An 8,641-nucleotide genomic window follows, 5' to 3' on the forward strand; every position below is an offset into this window, starting at 1 on the left:
CTACTCCACTGAAAAAGTGATGGTTTTAGACATTATAAAACAAATCAGAGAATGTCAGGACACCTCACTGTCAAATCCTCCAAGTCAAGTCTGCTGTGAGGCAGAGAACCGGGTAAGACTTGAAGATCTGAGTTCCAAGTCCAGCTTTGAGTTACCTGCTGTGATAACCCTGGATTTCAGCAAGTCGTTTAACCTCTTTAGGCCCCACTTTCCTCACTTGGTAAAAGAGGGCAGCAGACCGGATGGTATAATGAATATGTTTGGTCTTAGTCCTGATTCCACAAAGCTCCTAAAATCCTGGAATTCCCTGAGGGATAGGAGTGTCTGTTGTTATTCATCATGGACCCCTTCTGGGCACTCCAGAGTTTATGCTAACAAGGCAGCTTAGGGTGGGGCCCCTCTGTAGCCTCAGGATGGGGCTGGTCACAAGAAAGATCCAGAGATTGTGTGCTCTTCCTTAGACCTGGGGAGCTCTCATCCTTGCCAGTCAGTCTATGCTCTTTCTCTGTAAATTCCCATGATTTTAACTACAGTCTATTTGCTCAGGAGTTCCAAATTCATACCTCCTTGTGTACGGCTGTATGTCTGGGTGGCCCCCAGGAACCTTACTCTCAGACTGAACTCCCTGTTTTCCTTCCTAAACCTACTCCCTCCCCACCCCCACCCCGACAGTGCCAGCACACCCACTGTCACCAAATCCAGAAACCCAGAAGTCATTTTCGACTCCTCCCTCCCCACTACTTCCCATCATCCAGGCAGCTGCCAAACCTTGACATTTTAACCTCCTGATAATCCCCAAATCTCTCCGCAGCTCTGCATCTCTATTACCATTGCCCTAATTCCAGTCCTTGTTTGTCTCTGGCCTGGACTACTGCCAACAGCTTCCTAGCTGTCATGTTCCTTGCCATGTTCCCGTCTGCCTGACACGCGTCCTTGACACAGACCCCAAAAATGTCGTTCTAAAATACACATTGAGCATCTCCCTCAAACCCCTCGACAACCTACAGCACTGGTCCTTACCATGTGAATCACGAATCCCACTGAAAAATCTGATGAAAGCAATTAACCTTCACACACACATACACACACACCCCGTGAAGGATGCAACGGACCCCCTGAATTCCATCCAGAGACTCTTGGACCACGTGATAATATCCAAGTCCTTTATCACATCACTAAAACACTCCTTACACATCACACACGGAGCCTCTGGTAACCCTGAATTTTTTTTTTAAGAAAGCTACCCATTGAACAGGCTTCAATTTTCTAAGTCACAACTTTTTAAAAAAATATTTACTTATTTATTTATTTATCTTTGGCTGCATTGGGTCTTCGTTGCTGCGCACGGGCTTTCTCTAGTTGTGGCGAGCGGGGGCTACTCTTCGTTGCGGTGCGTGGGCTTCTCATTGCGGTGGCTTCCCTTGTTGCGGAGCACGGGCTGTAGGAGCGCGGGCTCAGTAGTTGCGGCTCACGGGCTTAGTTGCTCCGCAGCATGTGGGATCTTCCCGGGCCAGGGATTGAACCTGTGTCCCCTGCATTGGCAGGCAGATTCTCAACCACTGCGCCACCAGGGAAGACCCTCACAACTTTTTAAATGAGGGTTCCCCTATCCTCAGACATTGTGCCTCAGTAACAAGGATGGAATTACAGTTTCCGTCTACCCTGTGTTTCTGACCTCTGTACCATTTTCCTCACTGTCCTATTTGCCTGGAATGTCCTGATACTCCCCTTTCCCTATCAAGTCTTACCTTTCTAATCAAGGGTCTGGCATCATCTCCTGTTGGAGGTCTTGCCTTATTTTCTCAGTCTGCATTAGAGGCTCAGCCTCGGTGCTTATTTCTAAAATTAACTCTGCAATTTTCCTTTTACATGCCTTTTCTTTTTATATGCCTACCCTTTCCCACCAATGCCCCTAACATTAGACCGAGCAGGAACCAGGACTGTCTGGCACCTACTGGACTACACTACTCCCAAGGGTCTAAGAAGGCAAGGAGGAAAATCCTGTGACTCTAAATCCTGACGCTTTCTTCTGCAAAGCACCTGCCTAACCAGGGAAGCAAGCTGCACTTTACAGGTATTAACTGATGAAGGAGTAAGACACTGCTCACCTCCTTTTCTCAGGTGAGGAACTTAAGTGTAGAGGCATTCCCTGCCAGAATAAAGAATTCATGTTTCCTAACTGTGTGGCTAGTCCTGACATATTCACCTGCATCACTTCCAAGAACTGAATCCCTAACATTGGGAACATCTAACTCAAGTAGCAAAGCAGTTGAAGACTGAATTCCGTGGATATCTTAAAATCAAAACACAATGGTTTAAAGAAATGATGACAATAGCCTGTTTTAAAGTAGACTGTAAATAATTTTATGGAGGATTCTTGGCTACCAATTGACTTACAATGACAGCAGTGAAAAAGTATTTTTACTGTTTAACCTAAAAAATAACAATAGTTCCTCTTTTAGGATCTTATGCAATTCCTCTAGCCACAAAAGAACACTGTGTGTGTACTTTATATTATTTTTAACTTTCCTCTACATGTGTCGGGACCCATCGAACAGAATTGCGTGATTCCAACTAACGACCATCGGAGTTCTACAAAGAGTTCCAGCCACAGGGGTAATTCAATCACTTACGTGTAAAGCTCACAGACCCCCAAAAGACAGAAAAACCTTTGGCCACACAACCATGGCTACCTAACTAAGAAGTAGCTAAGGCTTTTTTAGAAATCTTGATGGAAAAATACTAAGATCACAAAGTCATCTGATGAAAACCCAAAGCTCTATTCAGGCAAACCATCTACTGTGAGATTCACAAGACTTTGCTATTTCAGAGTGAACAAAGGATGGAGCATAGTGGCGAGACCAAGCTAAGCAAATTACAAAGCAGGCCAAGCGAATTTTCAGCCCCTCAATTTCCCCTCTGCAAATTCTTATTCCTGTCCTCTCCAAGATCCCTTTCAAAATCAAGAAAAATGATAAAATACCATACTTTTGAGATTATTTGCTTTTTTGCCCAAATCAGAATCTCGACCCAAAGATTAAGGCTATATCTGGTGGCTACTTGGGAATCCAGCAAGATAGCAATCTTGAACACTGACTGGTAAGGGCTCTTGTCACATTGCTTTGTGAGTTTCCCTAGAGAATGACCAGATGAGGGGAATAAAAAGAATTGTGGAGAAAGTCATGAAGCTGAGCTCTCCTGTGGACTTCTCAGCTGAGCAGGGATACTCCCTGGGGAGTAAAATGCAGTCCACAAATTTGTTCCAAGAACCATTTGGAAAATTACTTCTTCCTAGGACCTAAAAAAAAAAAAGGGCCATGTTGCACCCTGAACAGCTCATTTGTTTTATTTTAAATGGAAGAGCCGTTGCTTTCCCACAACCGTTGAACACAGTATATCCATGTTTAAGTAGTTTTAGGGGACGACAGCCCTGGGATTCCTATTGTGACCTGGTCAAAGCTTCCTTCGCTGAAGCATGCTGGTTTCCATCCACAGATATTTAGCGATCACGATAAATGTGTTGGAAGGTTTAACTCACTGAAAGCAAGCTCTGTGCTGAAATGTGTTCTTGGGGAAAGGCGATGAGCACGCATGTTTAAAATAGAACGGAATTAACTATTTATATGTACGTTCTCCCCTCCCCATCTCTTTCATCTTGGTACTCCCATGCGCCTAGCACTGAAATAGGTATTCAATAAAAGTTTGTCAAATAAAAAAATTCTTCCTCATGCAGGCTTCCTCTTCTTCTTTCTTAAGTCTTCCCTGGAATATAAGTAATTCTTCCTCCCCCACAATTAATGTCTCGTCATTACCTGACTTTTTTCAGTCAAACAACAGGAGACGTCAATAACACCACCAACAAAATCTTTACTGATAACTAAGAATTAATGAAAGTGTCTTTTTAGTTATAAAAAGTAGAGCCAAGTAGTTCATAATTAAACCTAAGAGGATAATTTACTACAGATCCACGTGAAGTACCCAAGAAGAAATGAATAGCCAAATCTAAATTGGTATGATGGTAACAATTAGAACCAAGACGTTTAGGATCGAAGGGGACCTTAACACCAGGTCACCAAGTCTGGTGTCCCATCCAATTCAAACCAATCTTTGCATAGCATCCCTTCCCTCCTCCTCCTCCTGAATCGGTCCCCTGTAGGCTACCAGCTCACAAGAAGGCAAATAGTAAGACAAGCAGCAAGGGCAAAGGATGCCAACTAAGATGTGTAGGTCAAAGCTCTGAATGGAATTTTCTGACACTAATGAGAGAAATAGTTGTCAGTTACTGAAATATTGAAATCCTCCTCCTAGCCACGATCAACACAGAATGCAGCTAAGGCCATGGAGAGTGTGTGTCCATTCTTTAAATACTACTTAGAAAACCTCATCATTATTTATGAAAGGTAGAGCTTACAATATAAGGGAAATGGGGATGGCATCCAAAAATTCAAGGAATGTAAAGCTTTTAAACATTTAAAGTCCTCATTTTTAAGCTTCCCACTTTGTGCTTCTTCATTCAAGAAAATCTGTAATAGCAAGTATTGGCAAAGATGTGAAGAACCGGAGCTCCCATACACTGCTAGTGGGAATGTAAATCGGTAAAACCACTTTGGAAAACTGTTTGACAGTACCTACCCAAACTGACATATGCCTTCCCTTATAATCTAGGAATTAGACCTGAGGGTATCAAAGAGAAATGGGTGTTTCTGTCCCCCCAAAACATGTAAAAGAATATTCACAGCTGTGTTACGTTTCATTACACAAAACTGGAGACAAATCAAAATGTTCTTCAACAGCAATGGATAATTAAATTGTATAATCTATTCATACTAAGGAATAGCACCTAGCAATGGGAAAAACAACACTGCTACTAAGAACAAGGTTGGATCTCATAATCACAACGTTGAGTGAAAAAAGCTGGACATTAAAAAAAAACATAATGATTTGGTTTACACGAAGTTCAAAAAACAGGCAAAACCATGGTATCAGAAGTCACAATAGTGGCTACCTTTGGGGGGTATAATCTGAGAGGGGGCGGAGTTAGAAGTGCTCTGTGTCTTGATCGGATAATGATTACGCGGTTACACAAACACGAATGGAGTTGTACTATTAAGATGTGTGCATATTTGCTCTATGTGAATTATACCTAATTTAGAAAAATCTGGAGATAGATGTAGGAATTTCTGAGATTGTCCCTAAATATAAAAGAATTCAATGCAGCTTAACTATAGTTTCATGTACTGATGTTTATACTTTCCGAAAGCCTTTGTATGCTGCTGAAAAATCCACTTACTACTAATGTTATACATAACAGAAAGCTAACTTTTTGTAACAGACTCTGAAAAACATATTGTACCATACATTTGAAATGTACATATTTCCCAATTAACGAAGATGTTCAGGAAATGCAAGATGTTTTTCCACTCTTTTCCCCCTTCTGTTACATTTTTAAAATCTATAATTCTGAATTATTTGAAACAAAATCTATTGGAAATAATTCCTGCACGTCCATATTGCAAATATTTTATGTACCACAGAGGATTCAAGAAAGACTGCTAGAATTTTGGAGCTGGAGGAGTCACAGCCAGACTCCTTCACTGGACAGAGCACAGTGCCGGGGCCGGGGACAGTGAGGGCTGGTCCCCCAAGGGTGCAGAACTAGGACCGGGACCTAGAGCCCCCCTGGCTCCCAAGACCCTGGCTCCTTCACCCTAAACGCAAATCAACCCTCTAGTTTTTTCCAGATAGATGAACTGGATCTAAAGGGTGGTTTTTTTGTTTTGTTTTTTTTCCAGTAACAACTGTGCTACCCAGAATATTTGGGAACAGTCAGCTGAGTCCTTGAAAAGCCCCTTGGGGTTTAATGCCGGGATAAAAATCGAGTACAGGAGGAGGGGGTAGCTAGTATTTTAAGATGTAAATCCCGTTTACATAATATTTCCAAAGTAACTATTCATTGATCCAACCGACATTCGGCGGGTAGGGGGTCGTTACCCGAGATGACTCGCTTTGGGGGGGAAAGCGGGCGCATCTTCCCATCAGAGTTCACTCCCTAAATCAAAACCTCAAAAGAAGAGTTAAAGACGCCACCCAGGAGTCTACGGTAGCCGGGGTCGGTGCAGGCGAGGTCCCGGCCCCCCGGCGCCCAGCTCGGGGCCGCAGACTCGGGCTGCCGGCCCACTACCCGGGCGCGCGGGCCGAGCGGACAGCCAGAGAGGCGGGCGGGGCGGCCGCGGCCCCGGCCCCGGCCCCGGCCCCGGCCCCGGGCAGCGTTTCGGCGAGGCCGCCTGCGGGGTCGGGGCCGCCAGTGGGTACCGCGGCCCGAGTCGGAGCGGCGACGCGAGAGGAGAGGGAGGAGGACGCGGGGTGGGCCAGGCCGGGGCCGCGGGCGGGTTCTGGGCGAGCCTGGAGGGCGCGAAAGAGGGGAGGGGCGCGGGAGCGAGGGAAGGAGCGGGGCGGGGAGGCGCGCGGCGGCGGGGACGGAGGAGGCGCGCGCCCGGTCCCCGCGCGGGGTGGGGGCCGGGGGCCGCGGGGGCTCGAGCGGGCGAGCGGGGCCTTACCGAGCAGCGGCAGCCGGCCGCCGAGGCGCGCCAACGCCGGCATGGCCTCCCGAGCCCGGGGTCCCCAGGCCGCGCCGGCGCAGCCCTGCGATGCCGCCCTCAGCGGCGCGCCCCGCGCTGCAGGTGGCTCGCTTAAGGATGCGCGTCACCGACCGCAAATTCCCTCGGACTGGTGCAAAGTAGACGGGGGGGGGGGGGGGGGGAGGATCCCTCTCCCCAGCGGCAGGGGCTGTGCCGGGGCGCCGGTGCCTGGCGCAGCGCTGCGGCCGAGCCCACGTGCCCACCGTGGTCCGCAGCCCGAGCTCCGCGGCGCCCGGGGTCCCCCGACTGTGGCGGGGGAGACTGGGCGCGGTTCCGCCAGGGATAGTCGCAGGGGCTCCGCGGCTCCGGCTGAGGAGGAGGCACGGCCAGAGCTGTCTGGCCCCCGGGCGTCCCGGAACCCTCTGGTTCGGGTCCCGGAGAGTGGGGACTCTTCAGGGAGCTAGCCACTCGCGCGCGGGGGGCTTTGAGGCCGCAGGATGGGAGCTACATCCGCGCCACACGCGGACGCCTCTGGCTGGCGCGCAGGCGAGCAGAGGGTCGGGGTCCTCGCCCGGTGGATCCCAACTGCGGACCGATTTTCTTTGTCTCCCACTCCATCTCCTAGGATGCCCAGGACGCTGTCCACAGCGGCAGCGAGAAAAACAGGCTCGGTTTCAATGTCAACCAAGGCAATCACGGAGGCTAAAAACCAGCCATAGGAACAAAAGCAGAACACACAGTGCATCCCAGGGGATGTTTTGAATTAACCATCCCGTAATTCTTGTTCTTCATCACATAATATTTCAAGTTGAAATTATTTTCATGGCAATAATTTGAAGATTGGAAAGCCATGGATGCCAGCTCTGATTCTTCCCTTAACCAGCCCTTGACCTTCCCAAGCACTTGTTCTCTCACAGTCCCAGTTTACTCACCTGTAAGTGAGCGCAGTAGACCACATGGTTTATAATGTGTCTCCAGGTTCTAGGAATTCCATGCTTTTAATTATTTTAATCATGTTCTAATCAAGCGTGATAATTGACTGCACGTTCTCGGCCGTACAATCCTTTCCCTCAGCTGTAGTCTAGAGTAGGATAATTTTCTCCCCTAGAGCATAACAGAAACTTTAAAAGTGGTGTAGCCACTATGGAAAACAATGTGACAATTTCTCCAAAAATTAAAAATAGAATTACCATATGATCCAGCAATTGCACTTCTGGGTATATACCCAAAAGAATTGAAAGCAGGTTAATGAAACGATATCTGTACACCCATATTCATACCAACAGTTTTCACAATAGCCAAAAGGTGGAAGCAACCCAGATGTCCATCCACAGATGAATGGATAAACAAAATCAGCTGAATAGATAAACAAATATGGTATATACATACAATTGGACTGTTATTTAGCCTTAAAAAGGAAGGAAATTCTGCACATGCTACAACATGGATGAACCTTGAGGACATGTTAAGTGCAATAAACCAGCCACAAAAACACAAACGCTGTGATTCTACCTATGTAAGTTACCTAGAGTAGTCAAATTTGTAGAGACGGAAAGAGTGGTTGGGTTGGGACTGGGGTCTGGGGAGAGGGGGAATGGAGAGTTGTTGTTTGGTGGGGCCAGAGTTTCAGTTTTGCAAGATGAAGAGGGTCCTGGGGATCGGTTGCAATGTGCATGTATTTAACACAACTGTACACTTAAAAACGGTCAAGATGGTAAATTTTATGTTATGTGCATTTTTACCACAATGAAAAGTAAAAAAAAAATTTTGTTTTAAGCACCTACCTTAGGTTAGACAGAGCTAGAGAAAGAAATGTTGAGTTCAGTGAGACATGAACACATAAAAGCAGTGAGGCAGGCTGGTGATGGGAAGAAAAGTGGGCTAGCAAGCCTTCCAATTGCCGAGACCTAAGGCATTACCTTTCATTTACAGCTTGATTACTGCTTTCAAAGAAACTAATGATTACAAGTTTCAAACATATCAGCTTGGGTGGAGCACCGTTCAAGGACACAAAATCAATTCAAAATTTATTGCTGCGTTTCCAAAGAATCTTAGACATAAGG

The sequence above is a fragment of the Phocoena sinus genome, chromosome 18, assembly GCF_008692025.1.
Source record: "Phocoena sinus isolate mPhoSin1 chromosome 18, mPhoSin1.pri, whole genome shotgun sequence".
NCBI lineage: Eukaryota > Metazoa > Chordata > Mammalia > Artiodactyla > Phocoenidae > Phocoena > Phocoena sinus.